This window comes from Callorhinus ursinus, unplaced genomic scaffold, assembly GCF_003265705.2.
Source record: "Callorhinus ursinus isolate GAN/ISIS: 27379988/994484 unplaced genomic scaffold, GSC_fseal_2.0 scaffold16, whole genome shotgun sequence".
Taxonomy (NCBI): Eukaryota; Metazoa; Chordata; class Mammalia; order Carnivora; family Otariidae; genus Callorhinus; species Callorhinus ursinus.
In genome coordinates, this window is record NW_027397078.1 from 5,768,515 (window position 1) to 5,784,412 (window position 15,898).

Sequence of the window (15,898 nt, forward strand, 5' to 3'; positions counted from 1 at the left end):
CCCAATGCGGGGCTCGATCCCAGGACCCTGGGATCATGACCTGAGCCGAAGGCAGACGCTTAACTACCTGAGCCACCCAGGCATCACTCCTCCTCTTTAAAAATGAAAAATATGGGGCACCTGGGTGGCTCAGTCAGATAACCTTCTGGTTTCAGCTCAGGTCATGGTCTCAGGGTCCTGGGATCAAGCCCCATGTGAGGTTCCCTGCTCAGCGGGGAGTCTGCCTCTGCCTGTCCCTCTGCCCCTCCCCCTACTCATGCTCCCTCTCTCTCTCTCTCAAATAAATAAAATCTTTTTTAAAAAGTAAAAATAAAAATGAAAAATAGAGAAATTCTAATGATTTCTTCTGAAGGTTGCAACAAGCCTTTATTGAGCACAGTTCCCAGAATGATGTAGGTGTTCTGCAAATCATTGTTAGATGAACAAAACAATTTCTTTCTTCATTTTAAATCTTTCTCTTTGTCTCTCTATTTCTCTCTCTCATTTTTTTTTTTTTTTGACAGAGAGAGAGAACACGAGAGAGGGAACACAAGCAGGGGGAGTGGGAGAGGGAAGAAGCAGGCTTCCTGCTGAGCAGGGAGCCCAATGTGGAGCTCGATCCCAGGACCCTGGGACCATGACCTGAGCTGAAGGTAGACGCCTAACGACTGAGCCACCCAGGCGCTCCGTGTCTCTCTCTCTCTCTCTTTTTTTAAGATTTTATGTATTTATTTGAGAGAGAGAGAGAATGAGAGACAGAGAGCACGAGAGGGAAGAGGGTCAGAGGGAGAAGCAGACTCCCTGCTGAGCAGGGAGCCCGATGCGGGACTCGATCCCAGGACTCCAGGATCATGACCTGAGCCAAAGGCAGTCGCTTAACCAACTGAGCCACCCAGGCGCCCATCTCTCTCTTTCTTGAACACACACACACACACACACACACACACACACCTTTTACTTTTACATATAAAACAAATTGAAGCTAGTAAGAACTTGCTACTTAAATTTCAGGTAGACAGAGAATAGCCTTAGTCGCCAGGTTCCCTTCTAGGTGTAGAATTCTGTGAGGACACCCACTGGTAGGGTGAACAGCTGTTGCTGTGTATCTGGAACTGAGGGGTTTTCCTGGGACACTGGGACAGTCTGGGGCAAACCAAGACAGGTTGTTCCCTCTGTCTCCCTGGGCATCTGTGTCTTTGCTGGATGCTGTCAGGGAGCCCCCCTCACCAGAACCTCTGCCTTGGGGTGTGGGTCCCAAGCTCCAGCTACCAGGCCTGCTGCATTGCCCTGTCTGCAGACCCTGCTCCTGGGGCTGAGTCCTCCTTGGGGGAGCCAGGGGCAGTTATCGTAAATAGGATCTGGGCATTCCTGGGTTCCTGGCCAAATACCATCCGAATCTCCTATTAATTTCTAAGACGCCGCCAATCGTAACCTTGATCCAGCTTCCCAGTCAATATTGTTTTCCTTTTTAATTTGAAAATGCCTTTGGCACTGTCAGCTGCATGTCCACAGGGAAGTTGAGACCTCACAGCAGTTTCTAGATTCTTCCCGGGGGCCTTTGATCATTTTGGGGGGTGGGGGAGGCATATGTAATCCCCAGGGTGTCTTCTCCGTCTGTTACACGGGCCTCTTCATATCCAGAGCATGCTGGAAACCGGCCCCCTGCCAGAGGCAGCCGCGGCACTGGGGGCGTCTTCAGGATCATCTCAGAATTCCCGGGCCCTATAGGCGGGGTGAAACCACAATGTTATAATTATTTGACAAGCATAGTACAAGATTTTTCTCGGCGGGGGTGGGGGGGAACCTCATATTTATTAGTTATCTGTACACAAAAATGTTTAGAAAAGAAAGTACAAAAAAAAAATCTTCGTATAAACCTCCCTTTTTATATAATCTTGGTAGATAGTTTAAAAAAGGAAAGCATATACAAGGTGAGCAAATTCAAGCAGCACAGAAACGAACCAAATTAAAGGTGACTGTTTCTCTCCTTTTGCCTCCAGTGTCTGTCCGCAAAGGCAACTACTGTTAATATATTTTTGTCTCGCCCTCTCCGCCCCCCAAATTATTTAGGCATATACCAAGAAATCAATCAGTCTCTCTGTGTCTACCTATCTATCTATCTATCCAAATTTCTGTCCTTATTGACACACAAAGAATCATCGCATACACATTCTCCTGCTCCTTGATTCTTACAGATAATTTCCACGGTAGCCCAGATGATCCTTTCTTGGTATTTCAAACTGACAACAGGAAGTATAGTGTAATGGTTAAGAGTATAAACCCTGAAGCCAAAGGCAGGGAGAGCAGGAGGGAAAAAAGGAAGGAGAGGGAAAAGATGGAGAAGAGAGACAGAGAGAACAAGAGCGTGAGAGAAGAGAAGAAGAAGAAGCAGGAGGAGGAGGAGGAAGAAGTGGAGGAGGAAGAAGAGGAGGAGGGGAACGAGGAGGAGGAGGAGAGGGAGGAGGAGGAGGATGACGACGATGATGGAGTCATGGAGCATAGAATGTACAGGTACATTCTAGAGGGTTCTATTCCAGAAAAGCTTTTATTCAGGTGAGGCCTTCTACCTCATAGGAGCAGGCTTTATGCTAGATAGGTCCGCGTGCCAGGACTGATATCCCCACGCTGGCCAAAATAGGCAAGGAGAGAAGGATCTGGGGAGAAGAACAGGTATGGCTCAGTAGATAGCCTCAGGGCTGTAGAAATATTGTAACTCTTAATTTTACTTAAATCCGTTTAATTTCTACTCTAATCCCATCATGCTGGGTTGATAGGAAGTCAAAACCTTTAGAAGCGACCACCTCGCCTAGGGTGATGCAAAGGTCCTGTGGTTGTACAAGTGACAAGACATCTGGGATCGTGCACGTGCACACACGCACACACACACTCACACACCTTTAAGTCTTCAGGTGAACTCTCTGCACTTGCTACAGTTGAGAAGTCCTTCCTCACAGCCCCCAGGCTCCCATTTCCCCCTAGGGGTGCTTGGCACACGGCACTCTTCTCTAGCATGGGAGCCCCTGTGGCCAGTAGATGCTTCCCTACAGCACCTCACAGTCCTCTCCTGAGGTTTGTTTGGCTCCTTCTCCAGAGTGCAGGTCTCCTCCGTTCTCAGAAACCACAACATATGGCCCCTCCTGGGTTTCCCTGGCTCTCTCTACTCCAGGTCACTGCCTTAAGGCACACCCCCTTTTCCTGTGGCCCCAGTGGCACTCCGCATAATCCACTTCAGCTCTCCTGCTGCCAGCTTTCTCTGAGGGCAAGAGCCCAGAGTCTGATTATCAGCTGGGAACAGGAAAAGGAAAAGGGAAAAGACACATGAGGAGAGGGAGGGTATCAATTAGTGCCTCGAAAATGATCTTGTCACATTAAGAAGGAACTAGAACAGTTTTTCTGAGATACCTATCCCTATTCAGAGATGTTGTAGTAAATATACTGTTTTTATTTTTCAGGTCTGAAAATCAGCCCATCACTCTTGGATTTCCCTGGTTTCACCATCAAGCAGTCACGGTATCTGCTATGGAGGAGCTAGTGGTCCCTTCGGACAGGGCTGCCAGTACAAGACCGAGCAGCTCTGAGTGTCAATATGGCTCAAGGGTTGGTGTGTATGATTCTCAAGCTTGGTCAGAAGAGGAAGTGAAGCTTCATAGACGTTGGTCCAGGTTTAATTCTGGGCATCCATGTCCCATGACTCATACAGGATGACACTAAGACAGTTCTAGACTAATTTCCACCAAACCTCCTCCTCTCTCATACCACAGAGCAGTCAGGGACTTCTTGTGCATGCCAAGCCAGAAGAGAAATTCAGTCTGGCCTGAGGAGGACTTTATACTTCCCTGTGGTCTGGCGTGGACTCTTGCATGGGCCATTCTGGAATCATCTAGAACTCAACACTTTCAAACTGTCCCTGGACCCTCTCTACCAAAAGCCCACTGAGGGCAAGCCTGGGTCTTGCCTGACATTGTATCCCCCGTGCCTTTACAGCACTTGGCGCACAGCAGGTGTGTACACAGTCTTAGCCAAACGAGGGAAAACGTGAAGAAAATAATGAATAGGCATGTCAGAGTGAAATAGCAAAAGCACACGAAAAACCACAACAATCAAGACCATCTCCATAAGAATGCTGTTCATCACCGACAGCCCTCCCTCAGCAGGATCAGGAGCACTTTCAGTCCAGGGCTGGTGTTCTTATTGGGCAGCCCCCTGCCCACGGGAGGAAGAAGCCAGTGCCTTCAGAGTGGGAAGAGCCTTACCCTGCCTGGTGGAGTCCCAGCAGTTAGTCTCTACTTCTTCCGTGTCCTGACACTCTTAGCTGATTTATTCCCCCCCCCCTTTTTTTTTATGACCCCAGGAGTCTCACATTGCTCCTACCTTATTCATGTTAGCTATGTAGACAGCAGGGTCTGACAAGTGGCTCATTGGAGCTCAGAAGTGACGGGTGGCCATGGAGACCCGGCTTCACTCAGAGGGGTCACCTTACTATCTCACTCTTTTGGGTAAATTTATAACTTTGACAATTCTAATTTCCACCCTGCTCCCAGATCCCCCCCACTGCCGGCCACAGCCCGCCCCCTCTGACCCTCGGGCCTAGGTAAATTATATTGCCTACTAATTGAGCACGCTGCTCCTACCGCGCCGTAATGAGTCAGAGGGATTTGGCTGTGTCTGTTCTTCTGGCTTACTCCTCTCATAAACATTCAGTGACAAACTTTTTCTTTGGCCTAGGGTCATAAAGAGGAAAAAAAACCCTCTTAACTTTTTTTTTTTCCAACTTAAGACTTCAGTGAAATATTTTCCACCATCCTCAGCAAGACATAATACTTCATGTCATGAATAAGTTAATGAGAAAAATATGGATGCCCTCCCCCAGTCTCTCGGGGACCTGCTGGGCATTTTGCCCCTCTGAGGACCAGTTACTCTCTAAGTCTCTGGGGCTCCCTGAGAAGTCTCTGGTTTGAGTCTCGTCCCAAGGTCCTGGGGATTAGTCTGTCTCTCTCAGCGGTCTGTGATTGCATTTACCTTGAACTTGGACATCCCTCCCTATAGAAGGTTCCTTAGAACTCCCTGAGGAACTGTCAAGTGGGTGAATGGCCCAGAGCAAGCATCGCCAAGTGCCAACTACCAAGTACTTCAATATGGCCCTTTTCATATTTTATTTCATCCCTGGATCAAAAATGTGCTTACCTAAAGAAGAGCGTCGAGACTCCTTAGCGAGGCATTCAGCTGGTTCCCTACCATCTGGCCCCAACCTGCTTTGGCAATCTTACTTTCCACAACCCCTTTCCAGCTCTAAGCACTGCTGCCTGAACTCTCCTCCTGCCTAAAATGCTCTTCCCTTCATCTGATCTAAATCCTCTTCCTTCAGAGAAAGACAACGAGGTAATAAATTAGTGCTTCTTCACACTGATATTCTTTAAATATTTACTCAACGTTTTTAGTGTGTGTGATGGAGGGAAAAGCTGGTGCTTTTACTAATACAAATAATATAAAGAAACAGATTCACTTTCTAATTCCCTTCCAAGGGCTAAACAGAGTCAATGTTCTAGAAAAAAAAAAAAAAGCAACAAAAACCTTCTGTCTTTTTAAATCGTTTCTGTTCTCTCCAGTCTTCTTTTGTAATTTCCCAAGTCACATAACTTTTGGGGATGCATATTATGAGGTTTAAAACACAGCTTATGAAATCTATCACTCTTTCTTAGTAGACAGTCCCCACCAAACATCATTCAAATTCAGAAGTTTATTTGATGGTAACTGGCCTGTGGTGGTGGCAGCTTTTACAACAGTCCACGTAAATAGATCAGCAAGGAATAGAGATAATATATCTATATTATATATGTGTCATGTATAATAAATATATATGTGATATCTATGTATAATATAGATATATATAGCTCTCTATATACTGTATATCAATTATACATATCATATGCACATCATATATTTATATATATCATATATAGATAGACACTTAATATGCTATATATATATATATATATATATATATATCTCTTATTAGGACCCTATCTTCTTGGGTGAGAACAGAATCAATTTTATATTTCACCAATTTAGCGAGAATTCGCCTGAACAAACCTGAGTTAAGGGGCACCATGTTTACAATTCACTCTAGGATTCTTTTAGACTCCTCATGGGGTCTTTGTAAGTGAGAATCTTTTGTGAGATTTGGGCTCTGCTACATGTACATTGTTCCAGAATATTCCTTTGTGCATACCTCCTCTGTGAAGAACTCACCACTTTTACCTTCATTATCTCTCTCACCTTCATGTTCCTACACAAGATTCCAGTATGTTCCCACAACTAAAACTTTGCTACTCAAAGTGCGGGTCACAGACTAGGAACACTAGCATTACCTAGGAGCTTGCCAGAAATGCAGAATCTCGGGCCCCACCCCAGAAATTTTGAATGAGAGGTGATTTGTATGCACATTCAAGTTTAAGAAGCTCTGGACTCACTGTACAGTCTGGTGTTTTTTCTCTTAGCTTCCGGTACATAATTATGGATTCCGAAGAGCAGTTGCCATGTTTTTTCTTTTCTTTCCCCCACAGCTCTTAACTGCCCCTCTTAGGAGGCACTTCTGTTACAAGATTGGTCCATGCTTTCGTTGAATCCAGCCCTGGAATAAGAGGAAATAGTCTTTTCATCGTTCTTACTCTAGCTCAGCCTTTAGAAGTTCAAGTTTGACTGTTTTTCTAGGAAGTAAAAGAGCTATTTTTCCTTCAAAGCCTATGATTTCTATGATTCTGTACTTGAGCTCCAAAGGCTGTTTTTAATTTGACCTCAAGTGCAATTCATGAAGACAACTTTAACAATACTAGCTCCCCTTTGGGCAAGAATACTCCCACTGGAGATTCAGAAAGTGTCCTATTGAGTAAAATGCTTCTTAATTTACTGTAAAAAGTGTGTTTAGAAAAGCAAATAATCTATGACAGAGCATAGAACTGTCCACTCTTATGAAATCCAATAAAGAATAAAAAGTAAACTGAGCCCTCCAAATGTTGTTTATAATAGAGTCACCCACTCTTGACTTCCTTGGTGGATCTGTTTGCCACACCTATCAAATGCAGTCATGCAAGGGGCCTGATGTGCTATCTACCTTCAGATATCTGGGTTTTGGGGGATTAAGCGTTAACACAGAAAGGGAAGAAATCTGTATAAATTTCTTTTGATTGTGTGTAGGGAGTTAGAAATTGTTACTGCGAACCCATTCTGGAGAGATACAGGGCTAAAAGTTATGTGACTTTCAGATATACACACACACACACACACACACACACACACACACACACACACACATATTTTAAAGATTTTATTTTGAGGGACAGAGAAAGCATAAGCAGGAGAGCAGCAGACAGAGAGAGAGGGAGAAGCAGACTCCCCACTGAGCCGGGAGCCCGATGTGGGGCTCGATCCCAGGACCTTGGGATCATGACCTGAGCTGAAGGCAGACGCTTAACAATCTGAGCCACCCAGGTGCCCCTCAGATATATTTTTTTTTAAAGATTTATTTATTTGAGAGAGAGAGAAAGGGGAGAGGGGCAGAGGGAGAGACTCTCAAGCAGACTCCCTGCTGAACCCGGAGCCATGCCGCCAATCTCACGATCCATGAGATCATGACCTGAGCCAAAACCAAGAGTCAGACGCCTAACCGACTGAGCCACTCAGGGGCCCCAGATTTTAGATATGTTTTGGTCATCACTCAAATACTCTCTGGACCTGTCCTCCAAAAACTTGCTTCACACTTCTTGATGGTGGAGAGATAAGGGTGACTTCTGAAGCTCTAAAAAGAGTTGTGGTGAAATGACCCAGGCTGGCTAAAAGTTATGATTATGGATTGAGATTTAATATCTAGAAGTGGGATTTAATATCTTGGGATATCATCAGGGGAGGCTTTCTGATTATTGGTCCTGATTCTTCACCCCTCCCTCTAACTATGACTTTTGCTGTATGGCTTTGTGGTCCTTCCCACAGAGTGTATTTCCTCACACTTTGAGTTTAGATTTGGCCGTGTGACATGCTTCACTGATGGGACATTGGCAAATGTGACTTGTGCAGGGGCTTGAAATGGGCCTGTATGATTTGGCTTACATGCTTGTGCTTCAGACACCATGAGAAAGACATGCCCTCACTAGCCACTGATCCCAGAAAGAAAATGAGACATACTTGGAGCTCCCTTGAGCCAGCTGGACCTGAAGCTGAAAGTGGAGCTTAACTCTGCAGCTGACTGCCAGCCCAGCAGAAGAGGTAAAGAAAGGAGGAACAGGTAAGCGTGTGCAATTATTTAAAGATTTATTTACTTACTTTAGGGGGGGAGGGGCAGTGGGAGAGGGAGAGAGAGTCTTACATAGACTCTGCTCTCGGCATGGGGCCCAACCTGGGGCTCGATCCTACGACCCTGAGATCATGACAGGAGCCGAAACCAAGAGTCGGAAGCTTAACCAGGCGCCCAAGCATGTGCAGTTATTAAACACTCTATATAAGGCATTGTCTCAGGGATCTAAGCATGCGAATTATGAGAAGAATAAGACAGAGCTCACAGCACGTCTAGGTGATAACAGTACTCGCCATGGCTACCATTGTTGAGTGCTTCCCATGGGCCAGCTCCAGTGCTGGAAAGTTAACATTTTCTCATCTAGTCCTCACAACAACCCTTCAGTAAGTGTTATTATCATCATCATTTTACAGACAAGGGATCTGAAGGTCAGAGAATTTTGGAACTTGCCTGGGGTCACAAAGAACATAAGCAGCAGAGCAGGGATTTGAACCTGACTCTCTGACTCAAAAGCCTCAACTCTTAACTACACGGCCGCACAGAAGTGAGGAACAGTGGCCATGTTGGGACTTGGCTCAGGCCTGAACGTTTGTGTCTGTTGGTCCCTGCCAGTCTGACGCTGGTCCCTGCCAGTCTGACGCCCACCCGTCTGTGGGCTGGGCCCCGCTACACCCTGGAATCAATGGAGGCTTGGCTTGACAGGGGAGCTGCCTCACCAATCATTGGAAGGACTGGATACAGCCTCTTTTTCTATTAGTAGACATACCAAGGGGAGTCATCATGTGCCACTGACATGCATTTGTTTTTTTTTTTTAAGATTTTATTTATTTATTTGACAGAGAGAGACACAGCGAGAGAGGGAACACAAGCAGGGGGAGAGGGCGAGGGAGAAGCAGGCTTCCTGCAGAGCAGGGAGCCCGATGCGGAGCTCGATCCCAGGACCCTGGGATCATGACCTGAGCCGAAGGCCGACGCTTGACAACTGAGCCACCCAGGCGCCCCACCACTGCATTAACTAAACTACTGTCACCCTACCTGTTAACAAGTACCCTTTGAAATGGTTATGACTATTATTATACCCATTAGCGCTCTAGCTTGACCAGTTGGGCAGCCCCAATCATCTTATTCATTCCACCCATTATTATTGAGCCCCTCATGTGTGCCCGGCCCTGCTGGGCACAGGGGAACGTGTAAACAAAACCAGATGGGACCTCTGCTCTCACGGAGCTTCCAGTGTAGCAGAGTTTCTGCCAGCTCCTTTCCCCAAACCTGGTCCCATCTTTCAGGCTCATTTGCGTCCGCTTTGATAAACACCAAAAATACTGCTGCTTGGGAGCCTCGTCGAATCCCTGCCCCACGTTTGGCCAGACCTGAGTTTGCTCTGCCCATTTAGATTTAGAGATTTGCTCTGACATATACCCCTTGCAGAGAGAGACACACTTGCTGGCCCCAGAAGGTTTCCTCCTTGTTTTCCACCCTAGCCCTTGTTGGCTGGTGCCTTTCTTGGACCAGAAGTTCCCAGCATGCCCTGGGGCTGGGCCCTCTGTGCAGATGACAGGAGCACAGATCACTTTGTCAAACTTCCTTTGAAAGCAGCGTTCGTGGGTGGGCCACTTTGCACCTGAGTGGGAGGAGGAGAAGTTTCCCCCACTTTGGGTTAACCCACATGAGTCATCCGGATCGAAGCAAAGTCCCTTTCTGCTCCCGAAACCCCAGCAAAAGAAATCACTAGCCTCCCCTAAAACGCCACTCAAGAGGCCAGAAATATAGACAGGGAAGCACAGATTCTCAGAGGAATCATAATTTATTTGATGTGCTCGCTAGACCGAATGCCCCCTTCAAGTAGCTGAATTGTGAGACCTCTGTAATGATGTCCCTTTTGGAAATGGCACCCTGCCTCTGAGTCACAAGACTTCCCAGGACATTTACTCGAGCATGGGCTTTCTCAGAGTTCTTACCCAGCAGAACTCCCGGTCACATTAACGGAAAAATGTGGCCCGAGCCACAGACTGCTGAATCTAGCTGTTTTCATGGGGAAATAATTTAATATTCAAATTAGCAGTAATTAAAGAGCAATTCTTCCTCCTGCTCTCCACCCTTGTCTCCCTGACCCGTGTTGCTGCTCGAGGCAGGCCCCAAGTCCTATGATTGTCAGGCCGAGGGAGGGACCGCATTGCCAACACAGTTAAGCCAGGCAGTGGAGAAGAAAGCACAATACGGTTCGTTGGGTCGTAAGACCTCATAAATCAAATAGATTTTTCCCATAATCAAATGGTTGTGCCACATTCTGGCTTCCAGTTAGATTTATGAGTGTGTTCTGTACATGAGATACATACCACGATGGACTAATTGGCACAGAAAACAAAGACTCGCAGAGCACTTAGGAACGAAAATATAAGGAGCCCGTTGACCTCAGTCAGGCTCGCTTCCCTGACAAGTTAGTTATTTGGATTCCCATTTGGGGACAGCTCAGGTCACTAATAGCTTCTCAGCGTCCCAATGAAATGGAGGGAGGGAGAAGGCACCCTGGTCGTTGGAACTATCTTTCATGTGATTTTCTTCTTGGAAAGTAGTTTGGGCCAGCTCCCGAAAAGTTAGCCTGGCTCTCCTTGGACGTCCCAGGCCCATAAGGGGGCCAGAGTTGCTGAGAAGAGAAATGACGTTGAAGCCCAAGCTGAAAAGCGCTGGTGTGGAGATCCCGCGGGTTAGTCTGCGTCTTGTTACTCCAGGGAGAGTCCAATTCCTGCCGTAGGGAGCACCTGGGAGAGCCCCCCCACCTCCCCCCGCCCCCCCAGCCTACCTGCCAAGCTGAGTCAATACTAATTCTTGTCCTACTTAGAGTTCCAAGGGCTTCGTGAAGCCAGAGCCATGTAAAAGGCTTTCTTCGGGAGGGGAAAGAGCATCAAAATAATTTGGAGAAAACGGATGTTTTTCTTTTTGAGCTTGGGGAGCATAAATCAAAGGCAGTTGCCACAAAGTTGGGGAACTTCTCTCAAACAAGAAGGAAAAGGAAAAGGCTTCAGGACAGGGAGAGACATAGCAGCCTTTTCTCAGGCTTTCGTGATCCTGCATGCCCCATCCTGGATGTTGCGCAGGATGCATTTTGCTTTGTTCCTTCGGCTCCCATAACAAATAAGTAATAAACATGGAAAGCCGGGTTTACGCCAAGCTGGGAAGCCATTCATGATGCATGGCGGCATTGTGACCAGTTTGGGCCTCGTGACAAGGCTACCATCATTCATCTGGCTCTACATTCTGCTGAAGGCTTTTGGGAAGGGAGGCACTCGCATGTAACCGATTTCCTGCTCGAGATTTGCCACTCCGTGGTCAATCAGGTAACTGCCAGTACAAAATGTTCACAGACAGCCCGTTGCGAAGCCCATTGGATAGTCTTCTTGGAGGGGATTTGCAACACAGGCTTGAATATGACCTTAAAAAAAAATCAAGGGGGCTCAGGGGCAAGGCGCTTAAACCCTAGGACCAAACAAACACTCCCTTCCCTCCCTTCTTTCCTTATCTTCCAAACACAGCATTTTTATTAACTTAAAAAGAGGTTAAAACAACCCTCAGACAGCCTTGAGGGAGATTAAAACCACAAAAAGGCCTGTAGCTTGAAGGGATGTGCGGGAGGAGAAGGTGCAGCACCACCCACCTGGCCTTGAAAATGAGAGCAAGCACACAGTTGCCCATGTCTCCAACTATTTTTAGTGCCTGCTGGTAGAGACATCGCCTGCCGCCCTCTCGTGCCCCCCCCCGAGTCTTTCCAGCATGAGGGGCCCTCAGCCCACTGTCTCCATTGCCCCCCGGGGACCGGCTCTGTGCCGGCTTCTCTTGTGGGGAGAGAAACGTTTCCGAAAATCTCTTAAAAGATGGAAAGCTCTCCCACTGGAGTCTCTCTTTTATGGGGGGATTTATGGACCAGAAAGAGACTCACGTGGCCCCAACACCCTTATCAAAATCAATCACTTAAAACACATTCTCCTGTTGTTTTGCGTGCATAGGGACTATACAACAGGAAAAGTCTGGAAGAGCCCATCTGGTCTCCTCCGTCTCTAACTTCTGCGTGGCCTCTGGAAGGACAAGGTCTAACCCGTTTGTAACTTTTACAGAGCCCACATGACCCCAACTGGGTTGAACATTTTCCAGAGACATACAATAGAAAGAACGATATGTTCGTTTGGAAGATTTACAGCTCTGTTTATGCAGCGTTTCTGTGAGAAAGGAGTGTTTTCTCCTCCGTATCACTGCAAATGATATACAATGACCATCACGTCACAGCGAATGAGCAAATGTTACGGTAGTTGGGCGCATTCTGTTGTTGCTGTTGTTGTTGTTACATAACCTAGAAAATGCAAAATGCTTGAATATAGGGATGTTGTAGGCAACTCAAAGGAATTGTACAGAATCCCTCAGGGAGTTCTGTATACCCTCTCGAACAACAGGATGAAGGGAGTCTTTTACTAGAACCAGAGTCTGTGCTCACTGGGCGCCAGAGATGGGTGGCCTTGCTGATCCATATCACCCATGTTTACTTTTACCAGACCAGAATGCCACAGTAAAGCCAAGATGCACCCGTAACTTTTCATCGGTTGCTACCCTTCCCCGAACCCTCAGACATGCATTTTAATTGAGGAAGCCGGATTTAAGGAGCATCCTTTTGCCAACCTGAAGTTGGCCTGCTTTCCTACTTGTTTATAACAGTCTCAAGAGAGTTCTCCCTTACTCCTCCCCCTGGAAAATAACCTCCCTTGAGCTACTTTTCTCTGTCCAAGATCAGACTCGACTGTCCTTGGTAGGCTAGGCCCGGCGTCAAATGCCGCTTGTTCTCTTCAGCTGGATCTGGCCAACCTGTTAGTCCCTCAGAGGACAGCTTTTGGAAACCACGGCCCTCTCTGGATCCACCCGCTCCTCCGAACAAGTGCAGGCTGAGGATTCAGACATGGGGCACAGACTCTTGGCTTTCCCTCTTGGCTCAGCCATCGAATCTCTGACTCATCCCGGGCAAGTCATTTAAATGTTCTACCCTTCAGTTCCTCCACTATCATAAAAGGATAAGCATCACAGTTGCTTGGGAGAGAAGTCTTTTTGATCCTGAAATGAAAGGAGCCATTGTAAAGGGCAAAGCCAAGGGATTGTTACCAGGACTTCAGACAACAGTCTCGGTCAGAACACCCCCAAGGAGAGCGAGAACGTGGGCCAACCTATATACCACTATGGGAACTTGAACATCTTTTGCCCAATTCAAGAAACAAAACCGTCATTGAAGCCAACCTTCTGCCTCGATGTCCTGCTTTGGGTGAAGGAGGAAGGGAGGGGCAAAGACAGCTGGAAATGACCAAGATGATCGTCTTCATGGGTGGAAACTTCCAAGAGGTCCCCAGAAGATACATGGCTCCCAATGGAGAGTGGTGTTTGTACAACCACTGTGCACAACAGGACAAGTTCCCCAAGAAATTAAAAATAGAATTACCATATGATCCAGCAATCCTACTTCTTCATATATACCCAAAAGAATTGACAGCAGGGTCCTGATGGAATATTTGTGCACCCATGTTCATAGCAGCGTTATTCACAGTAGCCAAGAGATGCAGGCAACCTAAATGTCCATCAATGGAAGACTGTGTAAGCAAGGTGTGTGTGTGGGGTGTGTGTGTGTGTGTGTGTGTATGGAGTAATACTAAGCCATAAAAAGGAATGAAATCCTGACACATTCTCCCTCATGGATGAATCTGAGGACATTATGCTAAGTGAAATAAGCCAGTCCCCAAATTACAAATACTGTAGGATTCCACATATATGAGGCACCTACTCAGACTCATAGGGACAGAAAGCTGAGTGGTCTTTTCCAGGGATTGGGTGGGGGGGGAGGGAGGAACGGGGAGTTATTGTTTAATGGGTTCAGAGTTTTAGTTTGGGAAGACAAAAGGAGTTCTGGAGATGGGTGGTGGTGACTGTTTCACAACGATGTGGACTGCACACTTAAAAATGGTCATGATGGCATATTTCGCATTATGTGTGTTTTGCTACAATTTTTAAAACTGTTTTCAGTTTAATTTTAAAAAATTTAAATTAACTTAAAAACATTTTTAAGATAAATTTAAAATTTTTTTTTTAAATTAAGAAATGGCAAGTAGCAGTACTGGGGAGCTTTGGGCCTTCCCGAGGCCACAGTGCACATCAAGCGTAGGGTCCGGTACAATCCAAAGCATTGTTCTTTCTCTGGCCTTCGAGCAACGTACTGAAAGTTAAAGACAGCTCTCACTGAGTCCAGGGAATCTGTACATGGGCCATAGGAGACATTTTTTTGACAAGACAGGCTATCCACCTTCATCTCTAAAATTCCGGAGCATTCTTGGGTGCCATCATAATATAACTCAGAGATATCCTATCCCAATGGGGAAGAGAAAAAGCAAGTCCTTGCTCTCAGGGTTGACTCCTTTCATGTGCTTGGCAACTGTGTGATGATTTCAAGGCCCCACTGGAAGCCTCAATGGTGCTAAAAAGGGCAAATTTTCTGACAGAAAATACAGTTTTTTTCCCACAACTTTATGAGTTGAAGGCACCCAAACAAGTGGCTTCTTACTCAGATGGTTGGTAGAGTGAGCTCCTGAGTCTCCTACAGGCTGAAATGAATGTCACAGTATTATGCAGTGTCTTGAAGATGCACACAAAAATACTAGTATTTTATCACTCTCTTTCTGGACCCTTTCTCTTGTTCCGCCCCAAAGAGAATCATCTATGGGGTTGGCTGGAGGGTCCTCAGCATTCCCCCTGCCCCCACCGCCATAAAACACCTAAAGAAATTCTACTAACTTCCCTTAATTAAAAAGAAAATCAAACCAAAGTATTCCCAAATAGGCTGAAGTCTATAAGACCCCCTGGGAGGGGTGGGGGTGAAGGGGGGCAGTTCTAATTACTTCCATTACCATGCGTCTGGGCCCTGGGGCCAGATGACTCTCTGAAAGTGTGACCCAAACGTCAAACAAAACCGTTCCCATGATTCCTCTAAACACGATGAAGACTGACTGGAACTTTCATACAAGTTTTATACAATTCTAAGGAAAAACAAAGGAAATAAACACAGATAGTGGTTCAATGTTCACAAAATAGGGTTTTTGACTTTAGTTTGTATGGTTCATTTCCAGGGCTATTAGCCAGAGTTCCCTTCATGGGTGGCGTTGGTGGAATTTGTGTCCTGAAGCCCAAATTATCCAGCTCCTGCCTTACCTTTTTATATCTCCACTACTGTTGCCATGTGGCCGGTGCCATCATGAAGCCTGCCACCCAGGGCATTGGCTAGCCTATAAGGCACTTTGCATCAATTTGACCAAGTTGCCTTCTCTGGGCAGGTGCAGTTCTTGTCTTGGAGAGCAAAGGGCAGGGTGGATTTCAGCCTTTATTTACTCCTTCAACCAGGCACCCTTGTTCAGTGAACAACCTGCCCAACTGTATTTAGTGGCCCATCACCCAGAACTTTTCAAGGTAACTTGATTGCACGTACCAAGTTTCTTCTACCTCCTAGAACCTTAGCTTTCAGGTTTGGCTTCTGATCTAAAGAAATGCTTCTTCTCCAGGTAACTATCATTAAGAATGACACCCCAGGATTCCACTCCTCATGCAGACTTATATTAG

The 15,898-nt window shown here is 46.4% G+C and overlaps 1 long non-coding RNA gene across 1 annotated transcript in view; it reads left to right on the top strand.

Annotated features, from left to right (window-relative positions):
* LOC112812849 (uncharacterized) overlaps positions 1-15,898 on the top strand; it is a 51,330-nt gene that overhangs the window by 15,060 nt on the left and 20,372 nt on the right. Inside the window, exons 3-4 of the long non-coding RNA XR_003205377.2 lie at positions 3,432-3,980; positions 8,098-8,257. This is a non-coding gene — a long non-coding RNA (uncharacterized lncRNA). The remainder of the gene's footprint in view (positions 1-3,431; positions 3,981-8,097; positions 8,258-15,898) is intronic.